The sequence below is a fragment of the Syngnathus scovelli genome, chromosome 12 (assembly GCF_024217435.2).
Source record: "Syngnathus scovelli strain Florida chromosome 12, RoL_Ssco_1.2, whole genome shotgun sequence".
In the NCBI taxonomy this organism is placed as follows: Eukaryota; Metazoa; Chordata; class Actinopteri; order Syngnathiformes; family Syngnathidae; genus Syngnathus; species Syngnathus scovelli.
This window is the reverse complement of record NC_090858.1, coordinates 12,605,512-12,623,318: the sequence shown is the minus strand read 5'-3', so window position 1 is coordinate 12,623,318 and position 17,807 is coordinate 12,605,512. Positions and strand designations below refer to the sequence as shown.

At 46.6% G+C, this 17,807-nt stretch overlaps 1 pseudogene; it reads right to left on the bottom strand.

Annotated features, from left to right (window-relative positions):
- Positions 1 to 1,865: 1,865 nt before the first annotated feature.
- Positions 1,866 to 2,021, bottom strand: LOC125979060 (U2 spliceosomal RNA; annotated as a pseudogene).
- Between the last annotated feature and the right edge of the window lie 15,786 nt (positions 2,022 to 17,807).

Here is a 17,807-nt window from a genome sequence, read left to right as displayed (position 1 = left end):
TGGCGGCTCTTACATGGGAGATCGAACGCCAAGTGGAAGCCGCATCACGCGATCAACCCGGCCCCAGCAACTGCCCGGAGGGTCGCCTGTTCGTCCCTGAAGGTCTGCGGTCGTCCGTGCTGCAATGGGCGCACGACTCACGCCTGGCCTGTCATCCCGGCGCGGCACGCACGAGGTACGTGGTGGCACAGCGTTTCTGGTGGCCCACCTGGCAAGTGGACACCAGCGATTACGTCAGAGCCTGCTCAATTTGTAACCGCTACAAGACGTCTACTCGTCCTCCGGCCGGGCTGCTTCAACCCTTGCCGGTCCCCCAGCGTCCCTGGTCTCACCTGTCGATCGACTTTGTCACGGGCCTCCCCCCCTCTGAGGGAAACACGGTGGTCCTCACGGTGGTGGACCGTTTTAGCAAAATGACGCATTTCATCCCTCTGCCTAAGCTCCCATCTGCGAAGCAGACGGCGTCCATCATGGTGCGGGAGGTGTTTCGCCACCACGGTCTCCCACAGGACATCGTGTCAGACCGAGGACCTCAATTCGCTTCCACCTTCTGGACGGAGTTCTGCCGACTCCTCGGCGCCACGGCCAGCCTCTCCTCGGGGTTTCACCCTCAGTCCAACGGTCAAGCAGAGCGCCTGAACCAGGAACTGGGCAGGTCTCTCCGATGCATGGCCGCCGGGGACCAGCGCGGGTGGGTCCAACAGCTTCCCTGGGTAGAGTACGCTCACAATTCCCTCCCCAGCTCGGCTACTGGACTTTCGCCTTTCCACTGCGTCTTCGGGTACCAGCCACCCTTGTTCGCCCACCAGGAGCGTGGTGCGGCGTGCCCGTCGGCCCAGGCTTGTGTCCGCCGTTGTCATCGCGCCTGGGCGAGGGCCCGGGTCACTCTTCTCCGCTCTGTTTCAGGCTACGCCCGCCAGGCGAACAAGCACCGGACACCGGCTCCGGAGTACAGAGTGGGGCAGCGTGTGTGGCTCTCGACGCGGGATTTGCCGCTGCGAGCAGGATCCCGCAAACTGGCGCCCCGCTTTGTTGGACCGTTCCCTATTCAGAAGGTGATTGGCCCGGCCGCAGTCCGTCTTCTCCTTCCAGAGTCCATGAAGGTTCACCCCACGTTCCACGTGTCCGGTGTGCGGCCCATCCATGAGAGCGCGTTGGCGCCGGCGCCCGTTCCGCCGCCGCCGCCCCAGCTCGTTAAGGGGGGCCCGGCTTACGCTGTCCGCTCCCTGCTCCGATCGCGGCGGCGCGGTCGTGGTCTCCAATACCTCGTGGACTGGGAGGGTTATGACGACGCGCACCGCTCCTGGGTTCCGAGCCGCTGGATACTCGACCGTTCGCTCATCACGGAGTTCCATCGCTGCCATCCGGACCAACCGGGTCCTCGGCGCGGGCGCCCGAGGAGGGACGAGGGGAGGTCTTGCCCGCCGGTACCGGGGTCTTCTGCTCCCGCGTCCGTCGATCCTGCGTCTGGCGAGGTGTCGGACGTTTCGGCGGTGTGCTGACCCCCCCACCTGGTCGCCCGGGGAATTGCCTTCCTTTTTTGTTTTTTTTGTTTTGTTTTTGGTTCCTGGGGACGTCGGGAGCCGTCCCTTGTGGGGGGGGTTCTGTCACGTGCTGGTGCCACCGGCGACAGGACCACGCCCCCCTGTCAATGGAATCGCCGTCACCTGCCACGGGCTCATGGACAGCACTATATCAGCGCCGCCAGCGCAGACCTGAGTGTCAGTCTGTCCCTTGATGCTGCCCTGCTCATCAGTCCCGAAGCTACGGACCCGCTTGACTACTTGGAACCCCCGCAGAAACGTTTGTCCTCTCCAGCCCGATCGCCGCTCCAGCGCCCGCTGTTCCCATCATCCCCTTCTCCAATAAAGTCCGTCGCTACGCACTTGGCTGTACTGTCCGTTCCCTTACAATTCCAAAAATCAATTTAATATGCGGTCCCCGGATAGGTGACATATCAGATATTAAACTGGTAAGAACAGATACTACACTTGATCTTAGCCAAAAGGCCAAGAAGCGATAACCAGAAATAGGTCTGAGGCAACGACTTAAATAATGTCAATGCCACGTACTGACTAGTGTTGGCTCGTGAGTGAACAATTCGTTCATAAAGAAGGACTCTTTTCAGTGAACGAGAGTGAACGAATCACTTCCTAAAGTGATTTGTTCTTTTTTCCTTTCATGTCACTTCAACCAGTAGGTAATGCCCATTGAAGGTGGTGCGACCTCGCCGTAAAACAAAACGAAGAAGAAAATGACGTACTTGTTGTGTATTTTGGGCTAACTCATGTTCCGTAGTAGGAAAATTCCGGAAGTGGGAGGGGCAGCTTTGGGGCGTTCAGTGTTGTGATGTACGCCCTGTGAACTCACTGTGTTGAAGGAATAAAGCAGTAATCCATCACGTCGTTGTCCGAACAATTCTTGATACATAAGAACCTGGAAAATAGTAAGGATATAACAAAACTGGCGACGAGGACGTCTGGACTGACGCGTGTTGTCCGGCTATCGACTCGAGGGGAGGAGTGGATTGGTGGACTATTGGCAACGTCGTGAGTAGTGTGGTGGAGTGGAAAGAAGAGTGGACTGCTGTGGGGAGACGTCTGTGAAGGGGAAGCAGTGCCATACAAACAGGAACTTGTAATGGCGGGAATAATTGGTTCAATTGGTCCCTTTGACGAAAGTATTGAACAATGGAGCTCATATACTGAGCGTTTTGATTACTTCGCCATGGCTAATAATATAGATGAGGAGAAGCTAGTACCCACGTTTTTGAGTGTAATGGGGCCTAAAACGTTTAACTTGCTACGTGACCTACTTCAACCAGAGAAGCCGGGCAGTAAAACATACCAAGAAATAGTGGGTGTACTGGCGAACCATCTTTCACCGAAACCCCTGGTAATCGCAGAAAGATTCCGATTTCACAGACGTAGCCAGGAGGAGGGCGAGTCGGTCACCCAGTTTGTAGCAGCCCTACGCAAGCTGGCTGAACACTGTGAGTTCCAGGATGTGTTAAATGACACTTTGAGAGGCAGGCTGGTATGTGGACTTACAGACGAAGCAGCACAGAAGAGATTGCTCACAGAAAGTAACTTGACTTTGGAAAAGGCCATTAACATCAGTGTAACAATGGAAATGGCAAAACGGGAAGCCCAGCAACTAAGTGCTACAGAAAGAGTGCACCACCTCAATAATGGTAAACCAAACGCGCAAGGGCCATGTTTTCGCTGTGGAAAATCTGGACATCTTGCATCGACGTGCTGGTGCAAAGAGATGGACTGTCGTAACTGTGGGAAAAAAGGGCACATAGAGCGAGCGTGCCGAAGTAAACAGGGCACGGACAAAAGCTCAAGGGCTGGGAACAAAAGTGACAATGTGAAATATAAACAAAAAAGGCATGTTCGCACAATTTGCCATGATAATGAAAGAAATAGTGATTCTTCGGATGAAGAAGTGCCTGTAAATACGATACGAGTGATGAATGTAGGTGAGAGCTCAGATGGCTACTGGGCTGAACCCAAGTTGGAGGGACGTGTGGTGAAAATGCAGATAGACACAGGGTCAAAGGCATTACTAGTGTCACACAAGATCTATAGGAAACACATGAGACACCTCCCACTACGTCCATCAGACACAGTGTTTAAGGCATATACGGGACATCGAGTGCACAGGAAGGGATGACAGATGTTCCCCTTTATGTGACCAAGGGAAATCATCCTGCTATAATGGGGCGTACATGGCTACAGGGAATCCGGCTGGACTGGCAAGCGATAAGGAAGCTGTCACACAGTTCCACTCCACTACAAGAAATACTCGAGAAACACAAAGAGGTTTTCCGTGATGAATTAGGCAGCATGAAAGATATAACCATTAAGTTACATGTCAAACCTGATAGCAAGCCTGTGTTTATGAAAGCTAGACCAGTACCATACGCCATCCGATCCAAGGTGGAAGCTGACTTGGACGCCCTGGTCAAGAATGGGGTTTTGGAGCCAGTGACCATCAGTGAGTGGGCCACGCCCATCGTTCCCGTACCAAAAAAAGATGGGGGAATTCGGACCTGTGGCGACTTCAAGGTAACACTTAACCCTGTGTTAGCAGCAGAGCAATATCCACTTCCCCTAATTGATGACTTGTTTGCTGGACTAAGTGGGGGACAAAAATTCAGTAAGGTAGATCTCAGTCAGGCTTACCTACAAATGCATGTAGAAAAAGAGTCACGTGAAATGTTGACCATTAACACACACAAGGGTCTCTTCAGATACTGCAGACTGCCGTTTGGCATCACGTCAGCCCTGGCACTTTTTCAGCGAGCGATGGATCAGATCCTTAGTGGGTTGCCTGGGGTACAGTGCTACCTTGACAATATCCTGTGCACTGGATCTACCGATGACGAGCACCTGCGCAACTTGGATGCTACCCTTCAAAGGCTGAAGGACTACGGCTTGAGAGTCCGTAAGGACAAATGTGACTTCTTCAAACCATCTGTGGAATATCTGGGGCATGTGATCGATGCAGAAGGGCTGCACACTGCAACATCAAAAGTGGCAGCTGTCGTGGACGCGCCCCCACCCCAAAACATCAGCCAGCTACGATCCTTCTTAGGTCTGTTGAACTACTATGGACGCTTCATCCCCAATCTGTCATCACTGCTTCAACCGCTGCACAAACTGCTACGCCGAGACAAAACGTGGAAGTGGGCAGCCAGCTGTCAGGAGGCTTTTGAAAAGGCTAAAGGAGTGCTGACTACGTCCAAGGTCCTAACACACTTCAACCCATCACTCCCACTGCAGCTCGCCTGAGGCGCCTCTCCTTACGGAGTAGGGGCGATTCTCTCTCATGTCCTGCCGGGTGGTGAGGAAAAGCCAATCGCTTTTGCATCAAGGACATTGAACAAGGCAGAGTCTAACTATGCTCAACTGGAACGAGAGGCACTGAGCATTGTTTTTGGAGTTAGGAAATTCCATCAATACTTGTATGGGAGGAAGTTTACGCTCCTGACGGACCATCGGCCCCTCACAACCATCCTCGGTCCACACACTGGGATACCGTCTCTTGCTGCATCCCGACTGCAGAGGTGGGCTTTGTTGTTGTCGGCGCATGCGTATGACATCAGATATCGCAAATCAGACTTCCACTGCAATGCGGATGGCTTGTCCAGATTGCCTTTGCCTGTCACAAAGCCGGAGTCGGACACGGTGGACCTCTTGTACTTCAGGGAGGTGGAGAGAGCACCTGTCTCAGATGTGCAGGTAAAAAGGGAAACTCGGAATGACCCGGAGTTATCGGCGGTCATGGATGTTGTCGTCAAGGGTCGACCTGCTGGCGATAATGCGAATCTGAAGCCTTTCCTCGGGAGGAGATTGCAACTGTCTGTCCAGTCTGGGTGTTTACTCTGGGCAAGGAGGGTGGTCATTCCGCGGTCACTTCGCACAAAAGTGCTGCAGCAACTGCATTCGGGACACAGCGGAATAGTACGAATGAAAGAAATAGCGAGAAGCTATTTTTGGTGCCCGAACATGGATCAACAGATTGAAGAGTTGGCCAAAAGCTGTCCGTCATGCCACCAAGTCAGGAACAATCCTCCACTAGCGCCTCTTTACCCTTGGGAATTCCTACAAGGACCATGGCACCGGGTGCACATTGATTTTGCGGGACCAGTGGAGGACAGGATGTTCCTTGTTGCTGTGGATGCACACAGTAAATGGCCAGAGGTGGCGATCATGAGATCAACCACTGCAGAGAAGACAATCGAAAAGTTAGGAGTACTGTTTAGTCCAGGTATGGGCAAACTACGGCCCGCGGGCCACATCCGGCCCACGGGACCGTTTAATCCGGCCCGCCAACCCTAAATAAATTGTATTATTAAACTTTTTTTTGGGATCATTTTGCCTGCAATGACTGCGTTTCCCCAGTAGATGGGGAACCACTCGCCTGCGCATTTACTACCGGAAGCCGTGTCAGAAAGTTCGGTGTACACTCACAAGTGCGTGTACGTACTCAGTAGTACGGAAATGGCGCACTTGCGCTCTATTTGTATCAGTGCCGAATTTAGAGCGTGGGCTGTGACGACAGCATTCTTGTAATTTGCGCGCCGAGCTTTCGGATACAGTTTTACGCTAAAGCCACCCACAAACCTTCCCCTGGAATCCTTCCATTAAAATGAGTTGCCCAAGGAAAAGCAAGGTGGACACTGAGTGCCAAGTGTTTAAAAAGAGTGGCCAATTTGGCTCGACGTACGCGACGTGACGTTCAGCCACATCAACATCAACCCGTCACAGATCTAGGTAAACGGACCAACACCTCGGATCTCTCCTAAGTATTGCCACAACAAATTTTACTCCAGACTATGACACACTAGCAAAAAAATGGAGATCAACAACACCGTTCCCACTGAAAATGAAGGGGAGGCTTTCAAGTTTGTTGTAAAAAAATGCATTTTGAATATGATCTGTACAAATAGCAGTCCAGTCCAGCATCAGATTCATTTATTTTTCTTTATCTCTTTTTGCCTTTTCAAAGGACTCTCAGAGCGTTCACTTGCCAGCTCTATGACTTGGAAGATGGCAGCCTTGTAAGTGGGCAGGCTGGCATATGAATGAATTTTTGCAGAAACATTTAGTGAATTTCCGAAAAGGCATCAAAGCTTCCGTTGGGATATTTGAGAAGGTTCCATCGCCAAACAATGGGGGAACTGTAGGTGAAAATTTGGTTTTCCAAGGAATCACCAAGCCGGGCCACCAAGAGAAGCCCGCTATCTTTCCCCATATGAGCTCTCCAGCCAAAAAGCCGTTCCCATCCTGGTAATTGGCTTTCCGCCGTCCTTTGTGTGTTGGATATCTATCTTTCCACCCTTTTGCCAGAGTCACCGTTCTCTACCAGTAGGCTGTCATTTATGGTCAGGTCTTTTAACTTTGTAAGGGCTACGTGCCATGGATTTATATATTTCGTCTAGCGTTCTTTCAGTTCCATAACTGTGTCAGCTTGAGGTATTGTTTGACTATCGGGGCTGTCTGACATGTGCCCACCATTGCTCTCTCTCGAGCATTCACTGTCAAACAGAGAGTCATCATCCGCAATTCCCAGGTCCTTGCCGTTGGGTAGTGGCTCAGGTTCACAGTGCCTTTTCCACCCTTTTACCAGAGTCGCCGTTCTCTACCAGTAGACTGTCATTTATGGTCAGGTATTTTAACTTTGTAAGGGCTACGTCACATGGCTTCATACACTGCTCAGAAAAATTAAAGTAACACTTTGAAAACACATCAGATTTCAATGGTGACATTTTTTTGGGCGGATATCTATACTGATATGGACAGTTTAATGTCTCTGGAACTAAAGGATGCCACATCTTTTGATGGACGTACGCGACGTGACGTTCAGCCACATGAACATCAACATCAACCCGTCACAGATCTAGGTAAACGGACCAACACCTCGGATCTCTCCTAAGAATTGCTACAACAAATTTTACTCCAGACTATGACACACTAGCAAAAAAAGGGAGACCAACAACACTGTTCCCACTGAAAATGAAGGGGAGGCTTTCAAGTTTGTTGTAAAAAAATGCATTTTGAATATGATCTGTACAAATAGCAGGGATTGAAACTAGCGACCATTCTCATTTTCAAACAATGCAGGATGCTCAAGGACATTGATGCACCACCTATTTGTGACTAATCTTAACCTGTAAAGTTCTTAAGGTTTACTTTAAGGAAGTGTTTCCCATTTCCTCACCTCTGTTACCAGGTTTTGTGAGTTAAAACTCTGCTCTGATTTTCAGATACCCCTCACCGTGTTGCCGTTTTGATTACTTTATTTGGATGTATGCTTTCACCGATTCTTCAAGATGATATATTTGGTCAGAATGTTTGCCGTTTGATGTGATCTCATAAAGTAAACATCTTTCATTAATCTGATCTCCAGGCACTGAAGTGATGGAGACTGTTATTCATAATAACAGTGTTGTATTTTATGAGAATCACTGATAGCAGTTTTTTAGGGATTTGTTTTTAATGCTGTTAATAAATGCATTTGTTTTCCCAAAACTTTTTTTGAATATCCACACTTTACTACCTACCAAAGGCCAAAATCTTTTATGCAATGACCTTTACAGGTCGTTTATTTTACTTCACACAAACACTACATCCATCTGCTCCTGGTTTGGCCCCCCGGTCAAAATTTAGAACCCAATTCGCAAGTCAAAAAGTTTGCCCACCCCTGGACTAGATGAAGACTTGTTCTGAAACACAGTAACACACAATTTTGGATTATATTATATTATAAAATATATTAAATATTGAATAATATTTTATATTATTATGTTTTGCTATAATATACATTGAAACTGAGTATTACAATTTGCTAACTAGAGAAGCCCATGCTCATCGTTAGGTGATTAAAATGAGACATGTTAATCACAGTTAGAGTAAGCTGCAATATCCATCCATCCATCCATCCATCCATCCATCCATCTTCTTCCGCTTATCCGGGGTCGGGTCGCAGGGGCAGCAGCTTTAGGAGGGACTCCCAGACTTCCCTCTCCCCAGCCACTTCATCCAGCTCATCCCGGGGGATCCCAAGGCGTTCCCAGGCCAGCTGAGAGACATAGTCTGTTAGAGATTTGCTCACTCCAACTTATTTTGCAAGAACGAAACAGGAGACAAGCAAGTTCTTTTAGACACCTGCAGGTGGAGAGTCCATTCGTCGCTGTCTGAACAGCGATTATCGAATGAAGTCTAAAAGTCTCCTCCCTGCAAGGGCATATTTATTAGGAGGAACAGAGTGGGGGTGAGTGGACAGGTTTGGTGAACCCCCGGCCTCTGATAAGATCAGAGCAGGGGGTGTTTTACACTGTTGTGGGAAACAGAACAACTTTGATTGCTTCCCCTGCAGCTGGTCAATCAAGCAGAGGAAGCAACCACTTCATCTTACTCTGCATTGTGAGGGCAAGACGTGATTGATTTAATCATTACATTGTGAGGGCAAGACAAGATTGATTTAATCATTACAGTCTACATTCCAACATAATCCTACGATAAAGATAACCTGGAAAACCCTAACATCTCCCTCCTGTTTTATCATATGATTATGTCACCCCAAACAACAAAGACAAGTAAGAAGGAAAAAAAACACATATATATATATACGTATAATGAAGAAAGTAGAATGGTAAAAATAAAAACAACAAACAATGATAGCAACACTTTCCAGTGAAGATGAGGCATTACCTCAACACCCCAGATCAAACTTATTGTGTAAGCGAAAAACCTGCTGGCCAGATGTTATTAGCAGGAAAATTCTTACACGGCCCCGTTGCCACAGGCGGCCAGAATGCTATGAATAACAAAAAATAAAAAGAAAAACACAGAAACAGTACATCATTGTATCCATCACTTGTGAAGCATTTTCGATGGTCAAATCATCAAGTTTCTGTAAAACATGCTCAACAGAACAGCATCTACGCAATCCATGTTTCATCATCGTCATCACATCCGTCATTTCTAAGGAGTTGTATATGAACCTGGGCTACAGTAGAGGACACAAACTTCGACACAGCAGACTTCAAACATGGGATAACGCAGGTCGTAAACGAGCACAACACCACCAGCACAACAAGCACAGGAGACAGCAATTTGAAAAGCAGTTGCCACCAGTTGCCAGAGAAAAACCACGAAAAGAAATCAAACTGATGTGGGACCTTGTCATTAGACATGGCCTGCTGTAAGTTCTTCAGTGAATTCATGGCGTCGTTGATGTGGGTGTCATTTTCTCCTGGTATGTATGTGCAACAGGAAGTCCCAATGATGTGGCACACACCACCTTGTGCTGCCGTCAACAAGTCCAGAACCATCCTGTTTTGCAAGACCATCAGTCTGATAGCCTGAATCTCTCTATTTTGTCCATCGTTGACTTGCAGCGAGAGATTCACAAAGGATTGAAAACGATAGTTCAGTGTCTCGATGAAGAGCGATAGTTTCCCAACCCCAATCTGAGGGAAGAGCGCAAGGACAACTTTGTCTCCGGCAGACCATACTTTATGGTCCTCTGGAACGTTCACACCCCAGACAGGGTCATGAGGGTCAAAGGTTGCAACTGCTCTGCGTCGAGTCCAGAAGAGTTGTGTGCTCCTGTCAGCTGATGATGTCATATCCTGTAGGTGTGGTCTGTCACCCACACTGGTGCACACACTCCTGTCCAGTTGGCGGGCAGCATCGGATAAACCTGAAATGGCTCTCTTATCTTGACACTCATCGGTGATGTCCAGAGCTCCCATCCAGTTTCCTCCTGGAGAGCAGTCGTCGTTAATGCAGACGTGGGTCTTGTTACCTTGGATGTAACATGTGTAATTCACTCCAGCTGGTCTCTCTGTGTAGGCCACTTGTGGTATTGTTCGTCCTTTAACAGTCACATTGAGATTTGTCCAGAACAGCTGATCACAGGCACCGTCAGCAAGTCCAGGGCGGTAAGGGTCAGCATCTTTGACTGTGACGGCACGGTGCTGATATCCAACTCCTCCCATGGATGCCATACATTTTGCTTCAGTGGCATTCATTGCTCTGGCCTCCAAGCGAACTTGCGTGGAGGAAGGGGGGAGTTTCGAACACACATAGCACGCCTCCTGTGTGTGAGCTCTCACAGTGAACCTGAGGGTTGTCCACCTGTGAGGGGGAGAGATCAGGCGGCAGTAAATTTGCATTGGACACATCTTTCAGTTTGAGCGTCCTGATTAGATAATCTGCCCAGGACTGCTCTTCATCTGTTGCTTGCAACTCTCGTAGTCAATTGTAGTGCCCATTTAACTGGCAAATAGGAGTTTTTTTTTTTTTTTTTTTTTTTGAAACAAGCTCTACAAAAAAAAAATGTTTGTTTTGTTTTGAAAATGTTTTGAATATGAATCAAATCCATATGTTGTATAAAGCTGACTGACCTGCCCCACTATCCCTCCTCTTGAGCCATGTGACGCGCACCATGGCTCAATATTGCAGCCCATTTGCATCGGTTCTTTGGTAGGGTAGGTCATTTATAGATGCCATTCTCTAATCTTGCCCCTGTTTTGACAACTAGCTTAGCAAGTAAATGGATGGCCTCCCCGAATGGGGAGCGACTCAGCTAGCAAATGATTAGACATTTTCCCTTTGTTGTAGTTTCTTTAGTTACTTTTCAATCGTTTTCTCATTGTTTATCACAAGAATCTTAGAAATTTGAATACAAATCAAAACGTATGTTTTATTTTACTCAATTGTATGATTTAGAGAATCCATATGTAGTAAAGTTTTGTAGTACTACATATGATTTCATCATCATTTAGTTTGACTTTCTTTCCAAAACGGTTCTTAATTTCTCAGTTCACACATCTTCTACATGTGTTACTGGTTCTCCATTTTTTTTTCTCTAGTTAATTATCAATCCAAAAGCTACGTGTTTCTTTCTAACATTCAACCTGCTCAAAATCACTCTTTCATCAAAGTCGCTCTAATTTTCCATAGTAGTCGCCAACAACTTCAACCATTCAACCTGTAATTTCTTTTCATTCAGGCTATCATTCATCAATGTTCATTTGCATCTCACACGCAGTCTCCAAAAAGGAGTCTTTCTATCACATTGGTCCCAATTCATCCAAGCTCACCACACAACATTCATATATCATTTTCAACTTAGGTTTCCTGGTAGAACAATCCACCAATTCAAAAAAGACTTAACTAAACCAAACAACTGGCAAATTAATCTGAATTTTTTCTTTGTTTTTAAATTTGAAGAACTCAATCTCTCAGATTTAGCTTGCATTTAGAATTTTATATAATCTTATAACACAACCAATCAATTATTCCTATTAAATGTAGCATTGCAAAATCTTAAATTCACAATTTAGCTTCTTCCAATTCCTGAAAGCATGTTCTGTCATTTTTTTTCTTCGAATTTCTCATGTGGGCTCGACACTTAACATGCACTAGTGTGGATTAGTTTCTGCTTGCAAACAGATTTCTCTCTTTTTCCTCTCATTTTTATCTTTCAAAATCATTTCTGTTCTGCTGTGCAAATTGGATAGACCACAGTCTAGCAAAAAATTTTTATACTAAAACTTTAGCCAATGTTCATCATTTTAACATACGCACACACATGCACAGCTCTCGCACGCAAAAGGTAGTTCCCAGCACCAATGATTCGTCACAGGCTGGCCATTTCCTGTGGTCGATCATGAGCTGGTCCCTCCCATGCACACGAGGACAGCACATTCTAATTTTATTTATTTATCTTCTAGAAGCAAGTTGCATTTCTTTACCACTTGAACTCTCAACTTCCTTTCTACTCCATACTTTCTCTTCCACTTCGGCATATATTGCATACAATTAAGAAATCTACTTGCCATGAACTTCTCGTTTTAAAGAAGAGCAGAGCAAGAGATTTACCGTTTTTATTTCCCATATTAATTCTAGTAGTTTTAGGTTATACAATCTCTTTGTCTCAAAAATATTATTATTATTATTATTACTATTATTACTTATTTATTTATTTAACTATTGCTTTGAGGATCCTCAATGCAGGTTTAAATTGACCTTTCAACAAATTACTAGCCTGTTTTATTGCCATGGATCAACGCTAGAACTGCTTTTTAGTCAATTTATCCTACCAGTCACACACTCAATCACACAAACTCCAGCGCTTTTTTAGGCCTCATGGCTCGGACAAACCAAAGCCGTATCTCATAGCTCGGATAAACCAAAGCCGAATCTCATAGCTCGGACAAACCAAAGCCGTATCTCATAGCTCGGACAAACCAAAGCCGTATCTCATAGCTCGGACAAACCAAAGCCGAATCTCATAGCTCGGACAAACCAAAGCCGAATCTCATAGCTCGGACAAACCAAAGCCGAATCTCATAGCTCGGACAAACCAAAGCCGTATCTTTAGCGCTTTAACTTACTTGTCCCCTGGTTCGTTGCACCGCCGGATCCCGTCAATCCACCTCTGTCAGACGAAGGCAGACCTAAGATGCTGGCCCAGCGAAGAATTCTCTTCCCAGGACTTTCTTTTCCAGGTCCTCCTAATGGACGCTGGCTTGTCGACAATGCAGCACGTCCTCCTTCGCCGGTCAGATGGTGGGTATGAGGATCCCGGGTTTCGGCACCAAAATGTTAGAGATTTGCTCACTCCAACTTATTTTGCAAGAACGAAACAGGAGACAAGCAAGTTCTTTTAGACACCTGCAGGTGGAGAGTCCATTCGTCGCTGTCTGAACAGCGATTATCGAATGAAGTCTAAAAGTCTCCTCCCTGCAAGGGCATATTTATTAGGAGGAACAGAGTGGGGGTGAGTGGACAGGTTTGGTGAACCCCCGGCCTCTGATAAGATCAGAGCAGGGGGTGTTTTACACTGTTGTGGGAAACAGAACAACTTTGATTGCTTCCCCTGCAGCTGGTCAATCAAGCAGAGGAAGCAACCACTTCATCTTACTCTGCATTGTGAGGGCAAGACGTGATTGATTTAATCATTACATTGTGAGGGCAAGACAAGATTGATTTAATCATTACAGTCTACATTCCAACATAATCCTACGATAAAGATAACCTGGAAAACCCTAACATAGTCTCTCCAGCGCGTCCTGGGTCATCCCCGGGGTGTCCTATCGGTGGGACATGCCCGGAACACCTCCCCAGGCAGGCGTCCAGGAGGCACCCTGATAAGATGCCCGAGCCACCTCATCTGGCTCCTCTCAAAGTCAAAGTCAAAGTCAGCTTTATTGTCAATTTCTCCACATGCCAAAGACACACAAAGAAACCGAAATTTCGTTCCCCTCTATCCCACGGTGACAAGACATGGCTCACAACAGACAAACAAGTAAACAAGTATAACAAAAGCGTGCTGAATAAATAATGAATAAATAACACAACAATAAATAAATAAATAAGAGGAGCAGAAAAAAAAAGGAGCAAGTGCGCGTACAGCAGACATTCCCGAAAATAGCGCAACAGTGCCGCACGCTACGCAGAAGGGGGTAGCGAGTTCAGGGCCCTAACAGCCTGGAGAAAGAAGCTGTTGGCGAGTCTGGTGGTGCGGGAGCGCAGGCTCCTGTACCTCTTCCCAGAGGGCAGAAGGTCAAACAAAGAGTGAGCCGGGTGACTCACATCTCTGGCAATCGAGGTTGCCTTGCGGGCGAGATGGGAGGTGTAAATGTCCTTCAGGGAGGGGAGCGAAGCACCAATAATCTTACCAGCCGTATTCACTATGCGCTGTTCTGTTCAGTTACCACCCCAGACAGCCATGCAACTCTACTCCGAATCTCTTCAGGATGACCGAGCTTCTCACCCTATCTCTAAGGGAGAGCCCGGACATCCTGCGGAGAAAACTCATTTCGGCCGCTTGTATCCGGGATCTCGTTCTTTCGGTCATGACCCATAGCTCGTGACCATAGGTGAGGGTAGGTGCGTAAATCGACCGGTAAATTGAGAGCTTTGCCTCAAAGCTGCAATATACTTTATTTTATTCTGCTTTGCCATGTTATATAGTTATTAGCAACATGAGCAGCATCATAGCATTGATGTTTCATTTACACATGAATGCATTAAGAGTTGAGTAAGGACAAGGGCTTGACAGATACTGTTGGTGAAAGACTGCGATCCCACACTTGCGCTAGACCTAGAGGTCACCAGCTTGTCAAAATACGTTTTGAAGCTGCTTGAGTGTTGTAATCTACTAACTAGGAGAACCCACGATCATAGTTATGATTATGTGTGGACTATTGTGAAAGTATGTATTATTATTGTCACGATGTTTAATCAATATCCAACATATATGTAATATTGACGTTCCATTTACACATGAATGTACAAATGTGAGCGAAGACAAGGAGGCGGCAAGGGTTAATGGTGATACTAAGTGGTGGAAGACTGAGATCCCACACATGAGCCGGTCACGTTCATCCAGTTAAGGCCCAAACAAAATGCTGTTTGATGGAACACAAGTAAGAGAAAGGACCGATTGCAAATGTCACGTTGACACAAGTTGACGGACATCGCATGCTAAATTGACCATCGAAAAATTTGGAAGTGGGAAACAGGATGAAGCATCCCTGAGAAAATGGTTGCATCCCTGAGAAAATGGTCACCTCATCCGGTTGAGATCGGCCGAGATGCAGGTGCAGTCTATTCCGGAAGCATTTGGGTCATCTGAGGACAATGTATGACGTCAAGGAAAAACAACTGGTACGTGACCAAGCTGGCATAGGACTCACGGGCTGAACTAGTATAAAATGTTCGTTTTGACAAAGAACAGGGCTCGCTCTCTCTTGCCCGGTGGGTAGGCTACTGCCCGTGGGTCGAGAACACCGATTAGACAAAAATAGATTTCATTCTTTCTCAGATTAACCCGAGGTCCGATAAGAGTCTTCGAATTGGACTTAGTCAAATATTAAGCTTAAAGGCAGGCTAGGACATGCAGACCTCGGTGCAGGAGCGAGGAGCCATTTTTAGGGCATCGTTATCTCCCTTCTTTAGGCCAGCCTGTTCTTTTAAACAGAATTCGGATTTTTGGAACAAGGAGAACTGATCACTCGACTTTTCCACCAAACAGCATTTTAGACCTCTTGCCTCTTACCTTTTTTTACTATATTTTTGAGGGTTTTTTTTCGAGAGAACTTTGAGACTGAATAATTGTTGCTCTATTGAGATTGGTGAGTGGAATTATTGTTGGTTGTTCGAACAATTGAGACTTGTAATTCTTTTTCTTGCTTATTCATTAAATTTCTACTTTATAATCATTTAATTTCAATTAATGATTATTTTGATCTTTTATGCTTTAAATCTCTTTTGTTTCTCTATCATAGTTATACTATAAACCCAACCATCCATCCATCTTCTTCCGCTTATCCGGGGTCGGGTCACGGGGGCAGCAGCTTTAGGAGGGAATCCCAGACTTCCCTCTCCCCAGCTACTTCATCCAGCCCATCCCGGGGGATCCCAAGACGTTCTTAGGCCAGCTGAGAGACATAGGGTTCTGCCGCTTGTATCCTGGATCTTGTTCTTTCGGTCCCAACCCATAGCTCGTGACCATAGGTGAGGGTAGGAGCATCGATCGACCGGTAAATTGAGAGCTTTCTCTTTTGGCTCAGCTCTCTCTTCACCACGACGGACCGGTACAGAGTTCGCATTACTGCCGATACTGCACCAATCCGCCTGTCGATCTCGCGCTCCATCGTGCCCTTACTCGTGAACAAGACCCCAAGATACTTGAACTCCTCCACTTGGGGCAGGATCCCATCCCTGATCCGTAGAGGGCATTCCACCCTTTTCCGACCGTGGACTCGGATTTGGAGGTGCTGACCCTCATCCTGACCGCTTCACACTCGGCTGTGAACCGCTCCAGTAGGAGCTGGAGATTACGGCTTGAAGAAGCCAACAGCACCACGTCGTCTCCAAAAAGCAGAGACGCAATGCTGAGGTCCCCAAACTGGACACCCTCAATGCCTCGGCTGCACCTAGAAATTCTCTCCATAAAAGTTATGAACAGAATCGGTGACAAAGGGCAGCCTTGGCAGAGTCCAACCCTCACTGGGAACGAATGCGACTTACTGCCGGAAATGCGGACCAAACTCTGCCATCGGTGATGCAGGGACCGAACCGCCCTTATCAGTTGGCCAGGGATGACAATCTTCCGCGGATCCACGAATTTCCGTGTTATTGTCCGTCAGGAGTATCATTTTCGTGAAACGTGTAGATCCGTTGAGAAAATTGTTTTAATATTGTCCTTATTTTGAAACCCTAACCCTAGTATGAAACCCTATTTTGAAACCCTAACCCGAGTATGAAACCCTACGTTGAAGCCCTAACCCTAGCTTTAACCCTAATTTGAAACCCTAACTCTAGTATAAAACCCTACTTTGAAACGCTAACTCTAGTATGAAACCCTACTTTGAAACCCTAACCCTCGATTTAAACCAGTGGTGTCAAACTCATTTTTTTCGCAGGCCGCATTGTAGTCATAGCTTCTTTCGGAGGGTCATTATGACTGTCGATCCAAATAAATGTATGAGCACCTCATATTATATACAGTAAAAGCTTCAAAACAAATTGACAAATAACTCATATTCAAATCAGACGAGTAAAAACTGGTCAAATATTAAAAAAAAAAGATATTAAAAGTGAAGACAATTTGCAATTCTAGTAATGACACACGAATTTGATGCACAATTTGTCTTTGAGGGCCACATAAAATGATGTGGCGGGCCAAATCTGGCCCCCGGGCCTTGAGTTTGACACGTGGTCTAAGCTTTGGCTACCCCCCACACTCACCCACCCAACCATAACTTGATCATACATCACGTGTACACAGAGACTCCCGCCTATGACGGTGCGTGTGTGTGTGTGTGAGTGCGTGCGTGCGTGCGTGCGTGCGTGCGTGCGTGCGTGCGTGAGAGAGAGAGAGAGAGAGAGAGAGAGAGAGAGAGAGAGAGAGAGAGAGAGAGAGAGAGAGAGAGAGAGAGAGAGAGAGAGCCGCTGCCGCCTGCAGGGAGAAGCAAATGGCAAAGGCCTTATCGTTTGCGACATTTCAGTCTCAAATGGGTTGGATCTCACTGACTGGATACGATATGAATTGTGACTGGATTTTTTTTTCTTCCATTACTTTAGGGCAGGGGTGTCCAAACTTTTTGCAAGGAGGACCAGATTTTATAAAGTGAAGGGGCCCAGGGGCCAATAGTTTTTTCGGACATTTTTTAACTACAAAAATTTCACGTAAATGCACACTGTTATAAAACAAATTTCATTTTCCCAATTGTCTTTATTTTTTAAATGACAAAATAACCAAATATAAGCCGT